We start from the raw sequence: 23,923 nt of genomic DNA, 5'->3' as shown, positions 1-23,923 counted from the left end.
TTAATAGTGCTAATATGGATTCACCTGCACTGTTTTACCATGATCCCATCTGCATTGAAAGCAGTACAAAAAGAATGTTTTTAAAAGTGAGGGGAAAGTCCAGTGCAAAAACAAAACAAAACTTGGGACTCAGCCTTCCCTGGGTCCTCTGACAATACCAATCTCTTCTGGGCTCCTGTCCCCACCCTGTCACTGTCCCATTATCTCTAACCTCTGCTGCCAAAATTTCACCTCATTGCTCTGATGACATGAAATCCTACCATTAACATCTATACTCTCACAAACCCTTTGGTCTTACATTCTGAGGGGGGAAAGGCAGCCTTTGATTTTTTTTTGGTTTCTCCATGTCTACCACTCTGAGCCATTCTGAAGGTTTCCTGCGTCTTCAAATCGCGCCACTCTTTCTATCCCTTTATGGTTGCAACTCACTCCCAGAATACCTCACTTTTTCTGTGAAACCTTTGGTTACATGAATCGTAGGACATAACATCTGGAGATTACCATATTGGCTATCCCAGCTCTACAGTAACTAAGCCTTGCATTAGGTTTATGTATGCCTGAAGTAATGCCAGTTCTATTCTTGCTTACACTTGCCTCCACTTCCTCTGTTGTTTCCTCTGGCCTCATGTTCTTTGTTAAGTACCGTATGTTGCACTGAACACCAGTGCAGTCAGGAAAGACTGCTTCATACAACACACAATTTAAGGAATTACGAACAAGATATGGCAACAGCCAGCAACTGGGATGATGGCTATTAATAAGGGTTGAACAAATCCATTGAGGATAGGCCTATCAATGGCTATTAGTCATAATATATCTTCCATGTTCAGAAGCAATGTGCCACTATGGGGTTCCTTCTTATTGACTTCCTTGAGGTACATGGGAAGTAGGATGGATGTAATTTGATGGATCTAATTTGAGTGGCTGGGGAAACCCAGATGGGCAGGGTATAAATAATAAATTTATTATTATTAATAATAATAATAATATAATAATACAGCAGGGTTCTTCTTTATTTATTCTGAAGCCTTTATTCCATTCTCCATTTTAAGGGCCACCATTTAAGACTGCATCTGCTTAGATTTAAATCTTTGAGCAAATTACAGTAATTCCTAATTTCTGCTGTGTTTCTTTTGTAGTCTGTGATGAGCTTGACATCAAACTTTTCCCCCACAGAACACACATGAAAGAACTTTTAAATAAAATGTGGATTTTAAATAAAATATTTGTGAACTAGAGAGGTGAGGTATATCTAATGCCTGTTTTTTAGATGTTTCCTTTAAAAATCATACGGATGTAAAATGCACATTCTCCTTTGGAGGAAAAAAGGTAGCATCAAAACCAACCCTTTGTAGTCTTTGATCTGGTTGATATGTGCATAAGTGATGAGGACCATGTGGGAGGAACGCTGCTGGTCAACAACTGCAGGGGTGCTGTTTGAAGTGTCATTTCCTATTCCTGGCAAAATATTAAATAGCTATGTCCACAGTGCCCAGAATTCACCTTTGAGCAGAGGCCCTGTGGAAGTGGATATGTTATGTTGTTCAAAGGTACCAAGACGTGTCCCACTGTTATGCCCATGAAGCATTGTCTTACTACGCTCTGGGTGACAACTTTTATCAGAACTTTGGACTCCATGTCATTCAAGATGATATCTAATTATTGTGAAAGCGGAGTTCAGTGCTAGCAAATAACGTATGCTGAAGTTGAGAAAAGTTTAGAAGAGATGTGGCCAGAGATCCTTTGAATCACTTATGGCAACGTTTTCCAAAATATTTACCTCATTCTTGAATTGTTGTTCCCACCAGGCATCTTCATTTCTGCCTTCCTCTCCACACTAACCACTTTTCCTTGCCCTAGACTTCCTCCAACCTCCCTTCTCCACACCCCACCACCATTTGACCACTGCAAATTCTTGGGTAGTGCATTGCATTCAGCGTCCCATTTTGCTAGACTATATTGCATCACATCCCAGGAAAAAGGAGGCATGGGATATCAGTCAAGTGAAATGCACAGCTCACATATACTGCAAATTTCTTCATTAATTTCCATTAATTGTTTTCTAAGTTGAGAAATGTGATTAGAACTGCAGCTTGCCTGCCCCATCTATAAATTGCTATGCTACCTTACAGACCAATATACTGTGTCAGGAACTCTCATTGGCAAAGCCTGACTTCTATCAGATGCACATATTGAAGTTGGTTGGAATATAGTGGTGCACTATAGAATAAAGCAGGTGAACATTTAGTATTATGGGAATTTTTTAAAAAAGCAGACACACATTCATTATCTAAACAGTTAATGGGTGTATTTTAATTGTACTCTATGCACTTTCCAAGTATACGTGTGTTTATGTTTTACTGCTTTGCATTGGAAAAGAATTCCACCATGCAAGCCCCTATCTCCATTATGAAGTAACACAGTTCAGACATATGTTTACTAATTCACCTGATGTTAGTATTAGGACAGTGTCATGGCTGCAGCCCTGGTCAAGATGATGAAAGCTGTGCTCTAATGTAGATGTCATGGAGCCAATACGGAGTGTCACTGGCTTCAGTTCATCTCAAATACATTGACATCTGACAAAAGGCAAGCCAAACCAGGTCCACTAGAGTCCTTAAAAATTGGTACAATCTAGGTCAACTTGATTTGGATTACTGCTATTTACTACAGGTTTGAAAATGTCCTGTCACCTGACCATTGGCAGGCATATTAATATATGCAATTTACAACAAGGTGCTGGAAAATTAATTATTTCATGAAACAGTGGAATATATTTCGAGTATTTATACTAGCATTAATATCCTTATTTCACAACAGTGGTGGGTTGTGCTCATTAGGACTGGTGGGGAGGAAGCCAGGAAGCCAAAAGTAGGTGGTATCTGAGCCAAGGACAAGTAGAATAAACTAATCCTAGTTTTGTCTTTATCTTGAGTCCAACCACGACAACCCTGAGACTCGGAGGGGAGGAAGCTGACAACCAGGGTTACCCTCTGGACTGGGTATAAAAAAGAGGCTGGCTGATGGAGGCTGGCTGAGGGCAGGGTGAAGTTGGTGGGGCCATACCCCAGGTTCTAGTAATGGACCAGCCTCCACTTTCTCAAAGTAGGTCAAGTGCAACTCAGTACACTCTTGATCTTCCAGCGCATTGAATCCAAAGCAATTAACACCTATACTGATCCCTAAATAAGGCGAAGGGATCCTTGCTGCCATGAGTCCTGGCTTTATGTAAAACAGGGAATAACAGTATACCTTTGGAATTGGTTTGAATTTTGACTAATGTAATTTTTATAATTCTATACAAGTAAACAAGAAAACACCCAATTTTCAAATTGCACGATTTTATACTTAACTTCAATACAGTATTATATTCATACCTTGCATGGTGACCTAGACAGTGTTTTGCTTTGTTATACAGTGGCTCCTTGTCTCTTCAGGGTTACAAATGAATAATAGAACAATAAAATAAAATGCGGTAGTAGCCTGCAGCCATAGTGCCATGGGTTGTGATCTTGTCAGATCTTATAAACTAAGCAAGATCTTATAAACTAAGCAAAAGGCTGTCATGAGTAGAGAGATAAAAGAGGAAAATAGCTGTGATTGTGTGTTTTAAGCCACATATCAATCACTTCACTCATTTAGCCAGGGAATAGAGCTCCCTCATGAATAAAAAGAACAAAGACCCATGTGACATCTTAAAGAGTTACACATTTTGTATGGAATGGTATAAAGTATTTCACCATGAATAAACTGTTTCACCATTGTCATAAGCCTACTATGCAGTTTCAAACATTATTAACCATTTAGGCATGGATCTGATTAGAGTAGCATTCCCTAATTTATGCACATTGACATGCTGCAGCAAATCTGGCTCCAAGAAGTGCCTGGGTGGAAGACTACCTGGGAACCCAATTTATGACATCTTGAGATCATTCATGGAAGAAGGACAGGATCTTAGCAGAATAAATAAAAATAAATGTATACACCAGGGGTCAGCAAAATTTTTCAGCAGGGGGCCGGTCCACTGTCCCTCAGACCTTGTGAGAGGCCGAACTATTTTTTTTTGGGGGGGGGGGAGGGAATGAACGAATTCCTATGACCCACAAATAACCCAGAGATGCATTTTAAATAAAAGCACACATTCTACTCATGTAAAAACACCAGGCAGGCCCCACAAATAACGCAGAGGTGCATTTTAAATAAAAGGACACAATATACTCATGTAAAAACACACTGCTTCCCGGACTGTCTGAGGGTTGGATTTAGAAGGCGATTGGGCCGGATCTGGCCCCCGGGCTTTAGATTGCCTACCCATGGTATAGACACTTGCGCAAGGGACACTAACGTTTTATTGGTTTCATTATATAGTTGCTAGTCATGGGAAAGTTTAGTGAAAATGTTAACTAGTTAACATTACAATTTAGTAGCCTTCAGAAGTTGCTTAAGTTAAATATTTTCACTTTCAACTAGTTAAAGGGTAAGTTAAAAACAAAGTAACTCTTTAAGTTGATTTCTGAGATAGCATGAAATAGGTGTATCACCTATTTGCATTTGAAAATGGAAAAATAATGCTATAAGTGGATTTTTTTTCACAACCTCACTGCAACATACTAATTTACTTTGAACTCATTCTTCTTTATGCAGCTTTCAGAATAACAATTTACCAGTACCTGTTTTAGTTCCTTCCTCAGGTGAAGTACTTTATAATAGCAGAACTTCAGAATAGCCAGAAAGGTGACAAATGAAAGCTGTTTCCTACAAAAACCCCTGTTGTTGCAATCTTTATTGTTCTAAAGGTAAAAAAGGGTTATGAAATATGTCTGTATTAGAAGCAATAAAAGTCTAAAATAAAATTTAGACTGAAATAAAAAAAAAAAAATTTGGGTGATGAAAGGTATGTTCAGTTGCATGTCAGAAACGGTTTATACATGCTATTTGAACTTCAGCAAAAGCTCCGTTTCAAAACTTACATCTGACAATTTTATACCTGTCTTGCAGAATTATGCCCCCACTATTGAACAGTCACCCCATATGGGGAGATGAGCTAATATCTGTATTGTAATGGATGCATAGGGCTGTGGTTTTTTGTGGTGTTTTTAAAAAAATCTTAGTGACATTTCAGTTAGATTTCTCAAAGATAAAAAATAAACTTCAGCTTCATGGACCCTAGGCTGCTGGTTCTGAATTTCATGAAAATGTTAAGAAGTCATCTAAAAACGTCTAGAATTCTGAATTTTTATCACAAAGCCTCAGTGGCATAAATTTCAGATAGGCTTGTAAATTTGTAAATTATAGAAGGATAGCTCATTTACTTATATATTCTGTAAAATTAGCAGCAAAAATGGCTCTCACTCTTATTGGGGCCCAACCTATTTGATTATTTGTGCTTGCTTGCTTCCTTTCTTGCAGCCAAGTGACTGCCTTGTTGACAAGTAATGTGATCTCAGCACCGGAGCTTACACACACACACACACACACACACACACACACACACTGCCTACATGAGAGGAAGACATAATCTTTCTTTCAAATAAGAAGTTCTAGAGCTTCAATGAAGAAATATTGTAATTCTATATAGGGTCCTAGACAGTGGCTTCCAATGCAGACATATTTCATAACCCTTTTTTACCCCCAAAGGAAAACTTTGGGGAAATCAGTTTCTTTATTACTTTTCCTTTAATTTATATTTTAATAAGTCAGTTAACCTTTTTTAAATTGACAAAAATTAAAAGTTGGCAGCTGAAAGTTTCAAGTAGTCAAAGTTAAAAGTTAGCAAATTGTTTAACTTTTTAACTAGCTAATTCTTGCTTAACTGCTCTGCCAGAGCTAATTAATTTCAAAGCAATACTTCTTTTTCTTGACTTGCCCTTTCCTCTGATTAAGAAACCTGTGTCCTCAGATGGGATTATTATTTGGTCCTCAACCTATGCGGTCCAATTCTTTTACTTACTGCAATTTTTCATACTTCTATCATACTTCCATAAGGAAATTTATCAAACACTTACAGCTTGAAAAATTGCAACTATCTTTAGAGTCATAAAAGAAAGCTCAAAATGGAGTGCTTTTTTAAAAAAACGTTTTGACAACATTAAAAGAAACTTGCATCTGCAATTTTTAGTGGCTGTTGTGAAAGGGATCTAAAGTGTTTTGCCTATTCAATAAGCATTGTACTCATTTTAATTGGCTTTGTTTGTTCTTACGAACATCAGTGCAGAATCACACCTGATTGGTTATATAAAATGTGGATATTATCTCATTTGCTATATAATCCCAATTAGCTGGGAATGTGATTAATCCAGGAAGAAAACACAATAATTGGAAGGGGGGAAGAGTACAGAAACAGAAGAAAATAAGGATAACACTGTTAGCAAAAAATAATTATCACAACTGAGGAATGATGGGAAATATTTCTGACATACAAAAGCACTACTTTCAATTTGAAAAGATTTGGGGCACACATTCACAATTTATTTTTATTTTTTTACAAGGAGGCATTTCTTCCTACATACATAAAAATGTAAAGCTGTCATTGCACAGCCTTCAGTAGAGGATTTGTAGTGCTGCATCACAATCCTGGATTTGCATGAAATCAGCTTGGAGTAGAGGAGCCAAAGTGAAGGCAGGTTGCACAATACCAATACCAATGGCCATGGCATGGGGATGAGATGGGAGAGACATTGAAAGAGGAAAAGTGGTGGTTTTAAAAAGCAGATGTTTCAGTAAAGCAGGAATGGAGGGACACAGAGAAAAATTGTGGTTTTAAACAATAGCAGAGGTTTGAGAAGAGTGAGCAGGAGGAACAAATGGCTGATTATAAAAAAGATTTGATATATGCAGTGCTATGGGGTGTGTTATCTAGTCTAAGAACTCAATCTTGGAACTAAGTCTACAAGCTGATCTAATTTTAACACATCTGCCTGCCTGCCTGCCTGCCCATCCATCCTTTATTTGCCCCCTTTCCTGCTTTACATAACATCTTGCCTGATGAAGAATTCTGGAGAACTTGAAAACTTTTCACAATTTTGTATAATTTTGATTAGCCCAACTGTGAATTTGGGAGTTGCTTTTTTAATCTTGTAGACCAGCATTGCCCACCTTTGCTTTTTATGAATCTATTCATAAGTCTACCATTCAGATTACTTTGGAAACCTATATTCTCACAGCTCTACCCAAGTGTTGAGCAAGGTTAAGAGATTGGAAGTTCCCAGGTTCTGAAGAAGCTGAAGCTGGCATGGTTAGGTGTGAGACATTTCAGTTATTTGAATGTGGGCTATTCATATAAGTGGCTTAAGCCTGAATTGCATGCTTGAGGAGGAAATGAAAACAGAGATGTTTTGCAAACAAAAACCATACCCATCAAGTTCTCTATATTTTATTTTTAAACTTGTTTATGTGTGGATGCCGTTTTAGGAAAGTTATCACTGTCATAGATCTTTGAATGAGATATACACAATAAATGAGTAGTTTTGCTAGTATGGGGAAGGAAACATCTCACGAAATCAATAAAGAACTCATGAGAAAGACCCATGTTGGATGTTACCTGTCAGTTCACCAGCTTTCTATAGTTAAAAGTTAATGTGCTGTGTTAAAGAAACTTGGAATCAGTTTACTGAAACAAGTCCACCTTATGTGCTGTAATTTCATGGAATATTTACGAACATTCTAGCTGCTCAGTGGTTAGCACAAAAGCCCGGAGACAGAAAGTGTGAGTTTATGCTGTCAGACAGAGATGAGATCCGAACAGAGAATAAAAAAATAGAATATGTGTATTTTCAAGGGCTTCTACTTCTACATTCATATAGAAGCCTCATGATGCATGGCTTGCTTAAGAGTCTACAACAACTATATTTCAAAAAAAGAAATATCTGGGACTGTTCACTGGCAATGTTCAATGTGCATGGAAATGTAATTCAACAGATCTTAAAGAAGCATTACATTCCACAGCTGCTCAGTGCCTTTTGACCTATGCTGGGCAGTGTACTTGCCAGACCATCAGCCTTAGCTCCACACTGTGGACTTGACCTTTTGAATAACAAATAGGAAAGCACTGTATCATTACTCTATCATAACTTTCCCAGTTGGTCTAAACCATTAGAAACTTGCAAATTCATCTCTTCAGCTCTCAACTGTCTTAGCCAGGTTGAGAAATGGTAGTCGTTTGCTGTAATTTCTAACACTTGTTCTCCAACAGAACAAAACACAGTGTTATCTCTAAACCTTTAAATAAGCCTTCAACAAAGCTGTTTCTAAGTCTCTGTCTGTCTGCCTGTCTATCTATCTATCTATCTATCTATCCATCCATCCATTCATCCATCCATCCATCCATCCATACACACATGGTGCCAGAATATTATCTTTACCTAGTTGCATTGCATTGAATAGAAACAATTTCAGAACAACCAAAGGTACAATCTTGCAGCTGTGACAGTGGACACATGCACATCTGCAGTTAGAAAGCTATTATGAGGCAACAGGCATAAGGTGAGTTTAGATGTGCCTAGATGTAGAGTACCAAGTTGAAGCTGTGTCCCCAAGGAACTGGAACAGCAGAGCTCTTTGGCTGTGAGATTCATCAGGCACTGCATGATGCTGTACCATTCCTGGCCGCATTTCCTACAGGCTCACATTTGGCACACTTTTGGTATCTGCATTCACAGTTGATGAACGTTGCTGGCAAGATACATCAGAAGAGAAACTTCAGTGTTCTGTGGTTGAATCCCTGAAGGTTTCTTATTTAGGTTTCTGCTTCTTGCTCTGTAATTAGTGCCCTAGCCATGCAGAGGTAGATGCATTCACAATTACCAGCTACAGCAGAGCTTTCCAAACCATGTGTTGGCAGCAGTGTGTAGGTGTGTCGCGCGAACGCTCCCCGCACTCCTTCTGCATTTAACCTCCAGTTTGCTAGTAAAACTGAATTACTGGGTTGCGAAATGATGCATGTCTAAAAAGTGTGTCACCAACATGAAAAGATTGGAAAGCTCTAAGGTACAGAATTGTGGTGCAAGACTGCAATCCTCTTCTTATAAACATTTGTAGCAGAATTCCTATTAATTATTATCCAGCAGGATATGCAAATACATATTTCAAGTTATAAGTATTCTACATGCTAAACTGTATAAAAACCCAAAACATCATTCCTATATAGATGTGTGTATAGAATAACACTGCTATTCCAAAAATATATATACTTTTTTTAAAAAAAATGGGGTGGGGTGATGTAGCAGTTTCATATCAAGACACACAAATGCATGTCACTGATAGTATTTTATTGAGTATGTTCTCCCACTGACTGAAGCTATTAACATATTTAATATTGTATTATGGTTTTAAATATTACATTATAAAACTATATTTTTCCATGCACTGCTTGGTGCTAACAGGCATATGAGGTAGACATCTAACAGATTCACATCCATAGCATGATGCAAATTAGGTTTTTGTCATATATATTAGAATACCACATAGTTCTGCTATTAGAGTCATCTTGCTGTTTTCAATATAATAGCATTTGCTGATTTCTAGAAGGTTTATATATCCATAAGGATACCTTGATATGTATCACTTTATGCACACCTATTTATTATAGTGTAGCACACTGCTGTTGATTTCCAAACTCAGTTGATAAGGAAGCAGCTGGGAGCAGTGCAAAAAGCCATAACAAATCTACAGAAAGAGGAAACGAACTACTTTTGTTAGTACACATTTTGAACTCCAATAATAAAGAAAGCATTAAGCAGCACTGGGTAGAGAGATGAGGCTGCTATTATTTACTATCATTTCCTAGGGAGAATGGGGATTTAAAAATTGTGGGGAATGTGGAATTGAAGTAAAAAAGATTTAATTTAAGCTAAAAAGTTTGTGAAGTACTTATCTACACGGGAGCAGATGAATTAGGAATGTAACTGAATAATTTACAAACACTAAAAATAATTACATTGGGATATGATGAGAACCAACCAAAATGATGTAATCAGTCCATTGTTGAGCATGATAGTGGCTGATTATGTAAGAGAGTAATTTTATTGAATAATGATTTAACTGTATGCTATAATTTTCAAGCATTCTGAATGTTTCATGTGTACTATGTCACCCCTGTAGGAAGCTATTAAAATTGTATCTATCAACGAAAAGAACTTTTTAAAGCAAGCTGGCATCCCCAATCATCAATAGATTTACCTACAATTCCTATTGAATTTAATGGCACTTTTACGTAAGTGTTGCTAAAATTGCAGCTTAGTGGTCTTACAGCCCAATCATAAATATACATATATTTGGAAATAGTCACTGAGCTCACAATGAGATTTGCTTCCTCGTAAATTTGTTTAGGATTGCTGCCATAATCCCATCAGCTGCTGCAACTGGCACTGAATTTTGCCCCAGCACTGGGCATCGATCCCGTTGCACAACTTGCAGCAACGACTTTGCACATCGCTCCTTTCCAAAATTCTTTGACATGTGTACAACCTGAGAGAAATGCAGGTGTTGGTCAGGAAGGGAGAAGATGCCTACCAATATTTTCAGCACCACTGGTTTTTTTCCCTCCCCACCGGCTCCAAGCTCCAGACCCTAGATTTCAATGTGGGCACTTGCCTTTACTCGGAGCATGTGCAGAGTGCACGTCCCTCAGTGCACCAGCTGCATGTGTGGTTGATGAGGAGGAGGTGGGGCTTCCAAAGCTGCAGAAGATGCTGCATTGAACCCTCCTCATCCCTTTCAGCTGGTGCTTTTGATCCACTACTAGCACATCCAAACCCACTCCCCAAAGCTGCTGCCTCTAGGTCCCTAGCCAAACTTCCGGGCGGGCGGGAAGCAGCTCTCCTCTTTTGATCTCGCTGGGGCGCGAGGTGCAGCAGCAGCAGCAATATTTCAAATTCCTCACAAGCAGTAGAGAGGAAGACGCTCAACGCCATGGACGTAAGAGCAGCCCTCCTCCGGTGAGGGAAGCGGAGCCATGATGACGTGAGACTGGAAACGGAAAGCGAGACCCCAAAGCAAGTCTGAAAGGTGTATTATTGTGGTGTGACGTTGGTTGGTGCCCAATTCATCTCTCTTTCCCTCACACACAGCGCAAATATGAAGAAACACTTTTCGTGTATGTGTTTTTTGTGTGTGTGCTGTTCCCTCCGGAATTTGTCCTGGCTGAGGCGGGGACAGCGAGCGCGGAGGGACAGGAGTAACTTTTGAGGGGAAGTGGCGGCGGCGGCGGCAAGTTGTGGCTTTTTGTGTGTGCTCGCGCGCGCTTTTGCCTACGTTTGTCTGTCACACTCATATATATACACACACAAAGAGAAAGAGAAGCAGAGCAGCTGCTTCTTCACGTCCGTGAGGAAACTCGCTTTCTCTCTCTCGCCCCTCTCTCTCTCCCCCCCCCCCCAGCCACGCGCGCCCCCGCCTCGCGCTGCTTTTCGCGCCTCCCTCCCCACAGGCGGCTCTTCCTCTCCGCGCGCCCGCCTGCCCGCGCGCGTGCGCTTGCCTAGTGCGGCGCGTGGGGCACCTGCTTGTCTGGGCTGCTGTTTGCCGCTGCCGCCAGCGCCACGCAGGGCTGCCGAAGCTAAGAGCTGCTGCTGCTGCTCCTGCTCGCTGCTGCTGCCGCCGCCGCCTCCTCCTCCTTACTGCCGGTTCCAGTTCCTTCCTCCGCTGGCGCCGCTAGTGTTGCTTCTGCTTCTGCCACCGCTGCTGCTGCCGTGCGAGCGAGTTGGGCTCCTCCGGTGGGGTTTGCCCCTTCCCCGCCTGCTCCTTCCCCCCCACCCCCTTTTGCCTGCGAGTCAGCCTGGCTCCGAATCACGTGGCAATTGCCTGAGGCTGAGACTAAAGAGGGGGAGGAATAAAAAAAAAGGGGGGAGAGAGAGAGCAAAAAGCGCCTCATTCCTTCTTCCACCGCCATACTGTATTTTATAGTAACTCGCATTTTTATTCCTTCCTTTTACTCCCGCTCGGTGAGTACCTTTCCGCTGACATTCTTGTCCTCCTTTTTCGTCCTGTTTTTGTTTTTTCCTCTCTCTTCCTTTTTTTTGTTTTTGTTTTTGCTGCTTTTTTATTTTTTAACCTCTTTGTTTTCATGGATTTGATCCTTTTTCTGATGACAAGTTTTTTTTTTCTTAGCATGCGATGGTTTACTAAACTGGGAGCAAAAGGTGTTGCTGGAACTGGAAGTCACTGGGAGCCTAAAGAGGAAAGGAGAAAGAGAGCGAGCGAGAGAAATAGACTTGCCAGTCCAGCAATAACGTAAATGCAGATAAATTATACGTATTTATACATATGCAACTGGTTTTGTTGTGAGAAAGAAAGAAAGAAAAGCGATGTGAATTATGATGCATATTTTTTTTATTAAAAAAAACCAAAGAGGTGAGAAATGGGCATGTTGCTTAAACTCTGTTTTGCAGAGATTTTTGATGATGTTGTTTTGGTTTTTTTATTTTTTGTATATATATGAGATTTGAAAATGCATTTTACAGCAGTGTTTACAAAGAGTTTGTAATCTTGCAATACTGGTGCAAGCCACTAAGCAAGATATTAATTTTGTTAAATGGTTTTTGTTTTTCGTTTTGTTTCCTTTTTTTGGACACCCGGTTGCAATCAGCCGTTTTTCTTCTTTTTCTGTTTTTGGTGCCCGGTTATAATGTGAAACTTTTCTTGTAGCTTGGTACTGTTGATCATTTTTAAATACACCCCCACTTCCTTTAAAAAAAAATACTATATTGCAGAAAAGAGAGAAAAAGCCAAAGATAATTCCTTCCCAAAATTTCACTTTTTTATTCTTTTATACCAAGATAATGTTATGATGATTATCATAATGTTGATAGATATACACATATATACAAATAAGTACATTTTCAAATGATGGCAGTGGAAGGTTTTCCTGGAGAATGAAGTGCGGTTTGGTTTCCTTGTCAACGGAAGATGAAGTGAACAACTGAACATCTCCCCAGTGCAGGTACTTTAGCTCCTTGTAGGCGTTTCCACTCTTTGTAAATTACATTACCGAGATCCCCCCTCCCTCTCTCCCCAAATAAGATCTCTTGAGCCTTAGCTGCAGAGCTGTAAGTGATGAAATGAAGATGAAGCTAGGTATTCTTTTGCTGTTTGAATAGATGCAAAACTGTACTAATTGTGCACAGGTCATTGCATGGTTTGTGTGCATAAAGGGAGCTTACCTGAGTGGAACCCGTGAGAGACATCTCACAGGCAAGGACTCTTTGATGGGGTTAAGGAACTGACAACGCCAGGACTTGATAGAGAGAAAGATGTTGGGGTTTTGTTATTGCCCACTAGGTGTTTGAGACAGACACAGCAGCAGCAGCAGCATCCCTCTGAAGCTTGTTACCTTATCAGGCTTGAGCCTGAGACATTTTTTGCAACCAGATACACCACACACAAACACACATGCACACCTCATCCCCCCTTAATTTCCAACATCTGTCTTCCTCCTTAACAATGCCTGAATAATGCCCTGTGTCTCCTACCTATCAGTTTTCAGTTAGATGGACAAAGATTTGACTATAAGAAAACAGTTGGTATTTGTTTTCATTTGGGTTTAATGATTATTGGTGTTACTGACCTCCAGTGCCTGGGAAACAGTTGCCTTCCATCCTAATTCATGATTTGGGCAAGAAATGGATTGCTTTGTTTGCCATGCTGTTAATCACTGAATAGTGATAGATGGTGATTTTAAAAGAGTGTAAATGAAGATGCAGTTTGAAAATTTTTCCTTCTTCCCCTATCCCACCAAGCTTTATTTGAGTAGTTCAATATGTGGTCAAGAGTTAGATGTTTTGCATGTTTGCTGTTCTGTGGTTAATACTTTAAAATGGTAATGTCTAGATTACATGGGCACATACTTTGTGGTTTCTTTAACACAGCCAGGCACAACAAGTGTGCAGTGGTATATTTTCATGTTTTTAACCAAATGCAAAATAGTTTTACTTAGGTTGGAGAGAAAGCCGTTCCTGCATCTATCTAAAATTTATTTAATTTGAAATGCTTTGCACATGCATATGGTAATGATGGAAAAAGTTTGTTCTTGCATAATCTGCAGTGCTAAGGTAGTTGGGATGTAGAAAACCAAATTGAGTAATGCTGTATAGAAAAGCAGAGACTGAAGACATACATTTTCCAGTAGTATGCAATAAAAGTGCTCAGCGAACTTGAAAAAAGGTTGTAAATTTCATGCAACTGACCCAGCAAGACTTCTCAAGAGATAGTTGTTTATCTAATTGATATGTGTAGCATTTAACCGGAGGTGTTGACTGTACATCTCAAAGATAAACACATTTCTGTAGAAGCAAATGCAATTTTTTTTTGAAAAATGAAACTTTGTTTCTGAGTAAATATGCTTAAAGCTACAATCCTATACACACTTTCTGGAAAGTAAGTCTTATTGAATTAAGTGGGATTTACTTTTAAACAAACTTGCATAGGACCAGGTTGTACTATTGAAGTACCAATTTAACAACATACTACACCATATTTTAAAATATATACTGAAAGTATTAAGAAAAACAGTCTGAAAAACGTAAGCTGGTCCTATCAGTTTCAATTGAATGTATATTCAGGATCCTAGCTATGTGTGGAGAAGATAACTTGCTTGTTTGGAATAGTTCCTGTCTTTGCTGATCATTTTGAAAAGCATTATTTTAAAATGTTTAGGCTTCTAAATCGATTGGTCAGGGGCTGAGAAACCTTTCCATTTAGCCACCATTGTTTCATAGATACCTTCATTTTTGATATTTTAAAGATGCTTTTACCAAACAAAGCAGTCTTGCCTTGCCTTGCTTTGTAAGATAATGCAGATGTGTTACCTCAGTGATTTGAAAGAATGCCACTTCACTAGGTGCCATATCTTTGTGCTTTTTCATATAAAATTAATTCCGAACACTTTCTGATGCATGTGGGAACTAATAAAACTTTATGTCAGATACAGTGTTTTAAGAGGAAACATTCCAAATTATGAGTATATTCTTAAGTGCTTTTTCAGAGCTCTTCCATTTTCTTCTAGGTGAGTAATCATTGAAGGTCCTCTGGAATATTCTGAATGTAATGAAGAATATGTGTATAGTATTTTCAAAACTTGAGCCAAATATTGTAGAGTTTTGGAGAATTGCCATTTTGAGATGCGTACATAGAATATAAGTAATATTTGGCAGACAGGTGCAGCCAGATCCTAATTATGTTTACACAGAAGCAAGTCCCTTTTATTTCAGTGAACTTTGTCTCCAGTAGTAGCCTGGTCCTATGCAGAATTAAGCGTATGTAAATATGTGTTGGATTGGACTCTCAGGTGTGTTTTGGAATGCAACCTCATCCCTTTTATTTATCAGTGTGCATGTCTTAGCTGATTGAATTTAATGCTGTCGGAAACTGAGTTTTCTCAATGAAGTGACTGGAAGTCTGAAAACCTAGAGATATCAGTGCTCCTACTATTTTTTTCAATATTTGAAGCAACAGATTTGTAAATTATAAATTCAGAATATTTTATAATGGATGCATATAAGATTGTGTACCCATAATAACGTTTGAAAGTGGCAAAGTAATTGAAATACAATTTAAATATCTCAGTTTTCTTCAAAGGAAGACAATCTTATTTTGCGTAGCTCTCTTAACAGAATATGTTTGTTGTGAAGTCCAACTTCACTATTACCTGGGACTAAATCTGCTCAGCTAAGGGCTTGTCTCAAGAAGCTTCTAAGTGCCCCCATTTAATAAGAGCACTGTGTTTTTGCACTGATATAGACAGAGATGCACAGGAAAGGCTCTCTTCGCGTCTCTGTTTTGGATGTTTGTTTGTTTATGGTTGCAGCTTGCCCTTTGAATTGGTGTAAGGATCTTAAGCATCCTTATCTGGAAGTAAGACAATGTGTGCTTAGAGACTTACTTCCAAATAAACATGTTAGGATAGTTCTGCATGATGGTAGCTTGCATGCAGTACATTCGATAGATCTAGTTTATTCTCACAGCTTGATCCTATGCATGTTAGTTCCAATGAATTCAGTAGAAATTAGTCTTAAATAAGTATGCATAGACTACAGCCTTAGTATAGAAGGGCTTTGAGTAACATACTTGCACTTCAGCTAGTGAAAAATGCTGCAGCCCTGATGTTGGTTGGGGCAAGATGCTCAGAGTATATTACTCCAATATAATATTAGCTCTACAGTGGTACCTTGGTTTATGAACTTAATTTGTTCCGGAAGTCTGTTCTTAAACTAAAACCATTCTTAAACCGAGGCGCGCTTTCTCTTATGAGGCCTCCGCCGCTGGTGCCCTTCCACTGTTCAGATTCTGTTCTTAGACCGAGGTAAAGTTCGCAAACCAGGACACTACTTCTGGTTTTGCTGAGTTCATAAACCAAATCATTCGTAAACAGGGCTGTTCTTTCCAATTCAAAGTGCTGCTTATGACCTTTATTGCAGTTAATGGTTGGGGACCAGGTTACTTGAAGAACAACCCGCATCCATGTAAACCTGGCTGGACTTTAAGATTGGCCTAGAGGGCCTGCTTGTGGATCCATCAGTAGCTACAACTAGATTTTGGTGATGGAACTCTCCATTATTGGAGAGCTGAATTCAACATTCTCCTTGATTTCTCTTAGACAAAGCATAAATATTTTTATTTTCCAGTTAGCGTTGGTTAAGCCAAGCAGGTATGCTGTACCACAAATGAGAGGGCTGGTTCTGTTGTTCTATATGGTCTTATAATTGACTGCCTGGTTGTTTTTATTCTACGAGTTAAGTATTGTACAGTGGTGCCTCGCAAGACGAAAAGAATTCGTTCCGCGAGTCTTTTCGTCTTGCGATGTTTTTCGTCTTGCGAAGCACGGTCCGTCGCAACTGCGCCTCTTCAAGCGGCTTTAAAAAGAAAGCGCAAGACGTTTTCGTCTTGCGAAGCAAGCCCATAGGGAAATTCATCTAGCGAAGCAACGCAAAAACGGAAAACCCTTTCGTCTAGTGAGTTTTTCGTCTTGCAAGGCATTCGTCTTGCGGGGCACCACTGTATTGCTTTGTGTTGTGGATATTAATGTGACTTTTTTTTTTTACTTTAAGCTTCTTTGGGAGGATCAAGATCCTGAAAAGCTGCACCTAAATTGCTAATTAAACCAAATAAACAAAATATACCTCTGTAACTTTATGTACATTTTATAACAGTAGTGCTCTATATCTTTGATTGGGTTGCATCAGAGATTTGCAGAGCTCAGAGGAGATCCCCTTTCTCCATCCATGGAAGAACCCATGGTAAATACATTTGAATTTAGATTTGACTCATTGAGGTTTTTTCCCCATTATCTGTTTCTTTTTCCATGCTAGCATGTCATGATTCAGTTTTCCTTACACAGCAGTGTGACAGGCTTTGATCAGAATCCATTCATGATACCAGTCTGTTTTTATGGAAACTGAAGTCCCTAGGCTGTGGTTGGGCATTTACTTCATCTGCTCTGATTACTTTGTCATAATGCAAGTGCAGCAATGGGCATGCAGTCTTCAGTTGTCTTGCATTCTTCTGGGCTAAGGCAAATCTCTTTTTTTGAAAAAAAAAATACATTGCAATGGAGACCCATACATAATTCTGAATTCTGAATGTGTGTAAGCATTGTTCATATAATTTGTCACCTTGCCTCTGACAAATCAGAAATTCAAATTTTAGCCTTCCAGAGCATGCAGTGACAGGGCAGTCAGTCATGTGTTACACCAATTTACAAAGTCAGGTTTCACATATATATATATATCAAATGTTTTAAGTAACTGCAAGAAGGGTTGATTGCATTAACAAACCCCCTCAGTTTAATGCCATTACTACAATACTCAAACAAATATATACAATAGTCTGTGGTGCAGTTCTGGAAAATTTTGAAGTGGAAAATTCAAAATGGACATATGAGTTAGCATGTTTAGATGACTTACATTTAGTTTAAAAAAAGCAAAATTATGTCATGTTAGTTTTACAGTGGTACCTCGGGTTACAGACACTTCGGGTTGCAGACGCTTCAGGTTACAGACTCTGCCAACCCAGAAATAGTATCTCGGGTTAAGAACTTTGCCCCAGGATGAGAACAGAAATCACACGGCGGCGGTGTGGCAGCAGCAGGAGGCCCCATTAGCTAAAGTGGTACCTCAGGTTAAGAACAGTTTCAGGTTAAGAACAGACCTCCAGAACGAATTAAGTTCTTAACCCGAGGTACCAGTTTATATGCTGTATAAGTACAAGAAGTTATTCCAGTAGTCAAAAGTAGTTGGAACTGAAGTAGCTATTTGCAGCAGTAGGGGTAGGGTTCAATAAAGTTCACATGAAACAATCCTGTATATGTTTACTCAGAAGTAAGTCCCACCGTACTGCGTAGGATTTACTTCCTAGTATGTGTGTTAAGGATTGTAGCCAGGCAGAGCACTCCAAACTCACTTTGTAGCAGTTTGGATGGTGATAATGGATTGGATAAAGGTGTCACCGGGCCCAGTGTGGGGCTTCCTTTTCTACCTGCCAAACATGTATGCAGACAGAAGTGCTGCCAGGGGGATTCCCACCAGCAGAAGTCCTCAAAACGGTGTTCTGGAGGCAGTGAGGAGGAGGCCTGATTGCACAATGATTATCCTTCCCCCCCATCCTGACATCGCATCCTGGCCACTGTGTGTGGCCGAGCTACAGAGACAACTGTGGTCGCACTGCTCTGTAAACACTGCTAGTCAGTGGCTGGGGCTTGGATTGTGGCTTGCTTCTTGCATTCAAACAACTTCTAAGGATTTCTTGGAATTCATTTTTGTTGGAATGTTCTAAACATTCTAAAATATGGCAATACCATTCTCTATTGGTACATTATATTTTAAGTGAAAACACTTGAATCTACTAATTTTAGCTTCTCTGAAGATCAGTGCAAATATGTGCTGTCTAGGGATAGTCACCTGAAAAAAAGTTAATTGCAACTTTGATTTGACTAGTATCACTTCCAGTTGCTCTGTTTGATTTGTATTGGCTTAGTGAGATGTGTATGAGAAGGAAGGAGCTACCGTTAGCCTTTGGCTCATATATCCCCACTCTCCCAACTCATATAGGAGGAATTTGGCAACTTTTAAAAAAAGAAATGTGTGCTGTATTATCCATACAGGGATCCAGGTTTATAACAAACCCTGGTTAGTTTAATAAGCCAGCTTCAGAAACAATGGTTTGAAGTACTTTTGCTTTGAAACCGACAATTATTTGTTGTAAGTTACAATTCCAGGTCCAGATAGTCTAACTAGCTGAGATTCAAGGTAGGCTGGGGTGCAGGGGTTGGGAGAGGGCGTTAACAAAGTCCTGCTCCTGGGCACATGAAGTGGTGAGGAGTGTAGAAACCTGTGGTGCACAGCAGGTCCTTTCTGGTTGTGCATGTCTTGGCAGATCATGGTTTAGTAGTGTGATGTGTTAGCCAGCAATGCCATCTTGATAGTATGGAGTAGTGTAGATAAATAAAAGTATTGGTACCTGAAGTTTCATTTAAATTTTATTTTGACATATATACATTTTTGGCTTGAACAATTGTGGATGCTATAGGTACTTTTGGGGAGACTAAATAACAGCCATGGTTTCCTACAATATACTATACAAAATTATTTCATTAAACCTAATTACATGTTAATCTAGGAAATGTTTAAAAATTGAGGTAGCATTTTAATGCTTTCTTTTCTTTCCCGTTCATAGAGGAAAAAGATTGAATAATTTTAAAACTTGATTATTTTCCTTTGGTTTAAAAGAGTTGAAAATTGTAGGTTAATTTGAATAGTTTATTTAATCTCTTAGAAGCAATTGGACTTTGATTTGTGATCACTTATGTAGGAAACATCATTCTTGCACAATTGACTGATTTTATAACACAATGAGTCATCAACCAACAATTAGAACAAATGATAGAATTTACTTTTGAATAACAGAGAGAAATAGCTAAGCAAAAAATAAGTAAAAATAAATGGATTAATGTTATTAATTAAGCATCCTGTGCCCCCCCCCCTCGGGCTTTATAAATGTAGTCGTGCCACCTGGTCAGCATTCATTTTTCAATATTTTAGTGGTAGGGCTTCTCCTGGAGTCAACTGAGATCTTATCTGAAAGATGTGGGTTCCTTACTTTAGTCCTGTCACTGTTCTCTTTTTGTCTCCAAAGAATCCCTTGGAAAGTGTTATGACATATCTTCCCATGCCAATGAGTCCACTTTAAAGTAGAACAGGGGTGTGGAACCTTGGATCCTCAAAAATGTTGCTATACATCAGCTCCCATAATTGCTGACCATTTGTCATGCTGGCTGGGGCTGGAGGGCCCCATCTGGAAGGCTGCTGGTTCTCCATCCTATCAGCAGAACAAAGCGGTATTTAATAACATGTAGTTCAGCCACCTGAATAGGTGACTCTGTACAGTGGTACCTTGGGTTACAAACACCTTGGGTTACAGACTCCGCTAATCTGGAAGTAGTACCTTGGGTTAAGAACTTTGCCCCAGGATGAGAACAGAAATTGTGTGGCAGCAGCAGTGGGAGGCCCCATTAGCTAAAGTGGTACCTCAGGTTAAGAACGGTTTCAGGTTAAGAACGAACCTCTGGAATGAATTAAGTTTGTAACCGGAGGAACCACTGTAGTTACCATGAAAGCCCGAATAATACCTTTTATTCATTTGGATATGGGGAAAATTTTCCCTTTGTCATCACTAATAAGGGTAAATAAACTTCCTTGGTGTGAAGTACAAAAGGATGCTCAAGTGTACAGTTTTAGTTAAACTCTATGGGAAAGGCTATCATTCAGTGGTAGAGCACATGCTTTGCATACAGAACGCCCCAGGTGCAATCACCAACACCTCCAGGGCAGGCTGGGAGAGACCCCTGTCTGAAGTTCTAGACAGCTGGTGCCAGCCAGTTTAGTAGAGATACTGAGTTAGGTGGACTCAGGATAAGACAGCTTTTTATGTTATGATTACCCATTCTAAAACTTGTATCGCAGTACTGGACAAGGTAAATTTCCAAAAGTATGGAGGAAAGGAAAGACCAGTGAGCTGGCCAGGAAGTGCTCAATGGACCTGGTGTGGGTTGAGGACTGAAAATCATAGTGTATCTTTCAAATTCTTCAGAGCATTACTACTAGTGCTACTGCTATTCCATACTCTCATGGTTCCAAGTTGCTATTTTGCGTTTGTATAAGTCTTAATTGTGCACTTTTCTCTCATCATGTTTGTAAATATATGAATGACTTGCATTTCTGTAGCTTAGAGCTACAGAATAGACATTGTATCTGGTTGCACATACCTCCAATATTTGCTGCTTCTTGTTGTTTTTGACATTCAAAGCAGTCAACTTGAGGAGAAGGGCTGCTTTAGTCTTTTCATTCAGGCTCTTTTACTGCTCGATAGCCCTTCACTGTGGAGCTTGGGGTTCCCACATCTTTTTGCTTCTGGGGGGCAAAGCAACAGAACACGGTATTTTAAGCAGGAAAATGGTATGAGAGATTGATTTAAGCAGCCCCTGTGTCCTGCTGGTTCTCTGTTCAAGCTGTCACCAACCACAGCTGCTTTTCCTTAAAACAAATACATCAGAACAAAGTTACATGCAACTTACCATTCCAAGAGAAATGCTTAATGCCACTGTGTTTTGATTTGTTTTTTCCAGTCTGTGTGGATCTGGTCTGTATTATTTCATTGCTGTAGAATTCAGGGTACATGATGTGACACTTTGCATAATAAAAAGTGATGGCCTAATTAGGGGATGGTCACGCTTAGCTAACCAAGTGATGTATTATTAAGTTCAGCATAGGCTAGAAGTTTGTACCTGAAAGCAAAAGGGAACAATAAGCCAGCAAATAGCATTCACATTCATTGGGGGGGGCCACTTACAGCTTGCTTTTATCTAGATTTTTTTCATGGTCATACATTTAGGTGATAATGAGACTGCATGGTTCAGGACCAATAAAAAGCATGTATTTTATCAAAATCACATTTGAATTTGCTTGAAAAGCAAAAGAGAGTTCAATGTGGGCAGACTTGTCACTAGCACATTAATGCCACAGGAGGCCAGGAATATCAGCCTATCTCACAGCTTTCAAGCATTGACTTGCAAGGTAAAAAAGGAAAGAAAAGAGTTTTTGAATACCTGTGTGGTAGTGATTCTGATGGCTTATGTTTCTTTAAAGCATTTAAATTTATGTTTTCAGACCTGTCTTTTTGGATATTTTCCTTCACAGCACTGTTTCATTCCAGAGCTGTTTCATATTTTGGCTGCAGTCCTACACATATTTACCTGCAAGTCAGCTGTGTTGAACAAAGGGGTACCCTACTTCCTAGTAAACATGCACAGGAGTGTACTATTAGAATAGTAGAATGTTTGCACCATACAGAGCACTCCTTTTATCTCAGCAACGGCACGGAATTAAATTTGAGAAAAATAATTTCATATTTTCAAAAAAGCTGTTTATAGAAGCCTTTCTAGTCAAACAAGGGCCGATCTCAAGACACGCTGTGCCTGCAGTTCTTATTGAACTTAATTTGTGTTATGACTGTTTATTGCCTTTTTAAAGAAATTATTCTGAAGTGTGTGGCTGGATGAGCATAATATTTGTGATGCTGCTTCAAGCTAAATGCATGAGTGATACAAAAATATGCAGATACCGTGCCAAATCTTATGTCACCCTAGAGCTCTTTCTTTTTATCTCTCCTAACTCATGGTGGTCAAAAAAGTAGGAGATGGACTCAAAGAGGAGAAGGCAATTGTTTGGAGACATTCCTATATCATCGTTGTCACAGGCTACGTCTTATGTAAGTGCTTTTATTGGCTTAAGAGCAAAATGCAGACTCCCTCCCCCCCCTCAGTGTATATTAACAGCATATAGGAGTGTGCCCTCTCCACTTACTGAAAGTTGTAGCAAACAGTGGGACTTGCTGTTCTTTCTCCCCAACCCTAAACAGATTTACTTTTAAGCGAAGCAAGCTTTCTGGGAAGCGGAAAAATTTTGAAGGATGTATTATTATAACAACAACAACAACAATTTTATTTATACCCCGCCCTCCCTGGCCAAGAGACCAGGCTCAGGGCGGCTAACCAAATATATAATACATTAAAAACACAAAATCAAATGATTCGTTTAAAACACAATTCGAATCACATTTAAAATCAAAATAAAATTAAGTGGGAACCCATGAATGATAACCGTAGGGGTAAGGAATTAAAAGTTGACCAGGCCCGGCCACTTGTGCTGGTCCCATATGGGCCGATAGAAAGAGCCAAGGAGGCCGCTTACCTACAGGGTCCCATAAAAAGAAGGGAGTCAGACTGGGCTCAGACCAAAGGTCTGGCGGAACAGCTCCATCTTGCAGGCCCTGCGGAAGGATGTCAAATCCTGCAGGGCCCTGGTGTCTTCTGACAGAGCGTTCCACCATGTATCCTCTTCCAAGTAACACAACTGTACTCTAGTCTTCCAGTCATTACTGCAATACCTCTTATTTGGGCAATACAAGTCTGTATATGAGGACACCAAACAATTGTGACTGTGTCATAATATTTTTTAAAAAGCTTGAACCAAAAAAAGCTTAAACCAAGAACAAACTTAGTTGGTTTCTAAGGTGCTACTGGGCTTTTTGTATATATAGAGAGAGTTTAAAACAACTTAAATTATAAAAAAATGCACATCTCAAGTGTCAAAAGCCAGGGTAAAGAGGTATGTCTTCAGCATTTGCCAAAATGAAGATGCTAGATCCATCTCTGTGGGGAGGGAGTTGCAGAATCCAAGAGCTCCCACAGAGTGTGACCTCTCCCAGCCTCTCACCCCCTTCTCTTCCTGCCCCATGCACCGCACCAGATCAGCACAGGGGCTAGGCGGGGGGGGGGGGTATTGAGAGAATCTCCCAGAACAGCACATGGTGGTAGGAGAAGGGTGCTCACACTGATTGAACAATCATAATAGTGCAACAATTTCTCCAACTATGTCAACTT

General features: G+C 39.6%; 1 protein-coding gene and 1 long non-coding RNA gene across 7 annotated transcripts in view; one reads left to right on the top strand and one right to left on the bottom strand.

Annotated features, from left to right (window-relative positions):
* Window positions 1-8,095: 8,095 nt before the first annotated feature.
* Window positions 8,096-11,590, bottom strand: LOC310713429. The gene is made up of 3 exons (XR_014529236.1): window positions 11,495-11,590; window positions 8,335-8,670; window positions 8,096-8,282 (listed from the first exon to the last, which is right to left on the bottom strand). It is a non-coding gene; the product is annotated as an uncharacterized lncRNA (long non-coding RNA).
* The window catches only part of RALYL (RALY RNA binding protein like), a 263,198-nt gene continuing 249,824 nt past the window's right edge, over window positions 10,550-23,923 (top strand). Inside the window, exons 1-2 of one of the 6 annotated variants that reach the window (XM_083517405.1) lie at window positions 11,757-11,936; window positions 12,103-12,225. The gene's annotated coding sequence lies outside the window, so the exon portion shown is untranslated. Of the gene's footprint in view, window positions 11,005-11,528; window positions 11,709-11,736; window positions 12,226-12,445; window positions 12,935-23,923 lie in introns of those variants that run through there. The other 5 variants (XM_083517403.1, XM_083517404.1, XM_083517400.1 and 2 more) reach the window with 5 other exon arrangements.

This window comes from Podarcis liolepis (assembly GCF_965112155.1).
Source record: "Podarcis liolepis genome assembly, chromosome: 8".
NCBI classification, from domain to species: domain Eukaryota; kingdom Metazoa; phylum Chordata; class Lepidosauria; order Squamata; family Lacertidae; genus Podarcis; species Podarcis liolepis.
Note: the sequence above shows the minus strand (reverse complement) of the source record. Positions and strands in the feature narration are given on the sequence as shown.